The 599-nt window shown below is 65.9% G+C and overlaps 1 protein-coding gene across 2 annotated transcripts in view; it reads right to left on the bottom strand.

Moving 5' to 3' along the window:
- The window catches only part of ECE2 (endothelin converting enzyme 2), a 32,300-nt gene that overhangs the window by 22,700 nt on the left and 9,001 nt on the right, over nucleotides 1-599 (bottom strand). The window contains exon 1 of one of the 2 annotated variants that reach the window (XM_014544508.1): nucleotides 93-590. The exons of the other annotated variant lie outside the window; for it this stretch is intronic. The gene's annotated coding sequence lies outside the window, so the exon portion shown is untranslated. Of the gene's footprint in view, nucleotides 1-92; nucleotides 591-599 lie in introns of those variants that run through there. 2 annotated transcript variants of the gene reach the window in all.

Here is a 599-nt window from a genome sequence, read left to right as displayed (position 1 = left end):
GCAGTGCCCCGGATTCGATGCTCAGCACCTCTGGAAGTAGAGCCCTGGCACCCGGGCGAGGGGGAGGGACCGGCCGGGGCGTATGGGGTTACCTGGAAGTGGGAACGTGGGGAGACGGGCCGCTTCTTCAGGACCAAACGCTGAGTCGGTGGATGCTACGGAAGAACCTTCGGGTGTGGAGGGACGTCCGACTGGAGAGCAGGGCGGGGGCGGGGGGGCAGGAAATCGGACATCCTGGTTCTTTGCATGGGGAGGGGGCTTTGTTTGGTGCCAGGATCGGAAGAGGGGTTCAAGGGGCAGGAGGGTTAGGTTGGGGAGAGGCTTGGGCTGGCTGGAGGTTCCGTTTGAGGAGGGGGTTCGGTTGCAGTGAGGGTTGGCGAGGGGGTCCCCTGAGCAGGAAGGTTTCTGGTCAGCCCGGATGGAGGAGAGCTCAGGGCGGGAGGGTGTAGACTGCGAGGTGGAGGGGCTGAAGCCTTATAACGAGGGGGGCGTTCCTCCACGCGGAGAGGAGGGGTCTGTGGAGCGAGGCTCGGCCGGGGGTTGGGTCGGCAGGAGAGTTCGGATGGGCAGGCCCCTGTGGCTTGGGGGTCGGGGGCGTT

Source organism: Myotis brandtii, unplaced genomic scaffold (genome assembly GCF_000412655.1).
Source record: "Myotis brandtii unplaced genomic scaffold, ASM41265v1 scaffold368, whole genome shotgun sequence".
NCBI lineage: Eukaryota > Metazoa > Chordata > Mammalia > Chiroptera > Vespertilionidae > Myotis > Myotis brandtii.
Note: the sequence above shows the minus strand (reverse complement) of the source record. Positions and strands in the feature narration are given on the sequence as shown.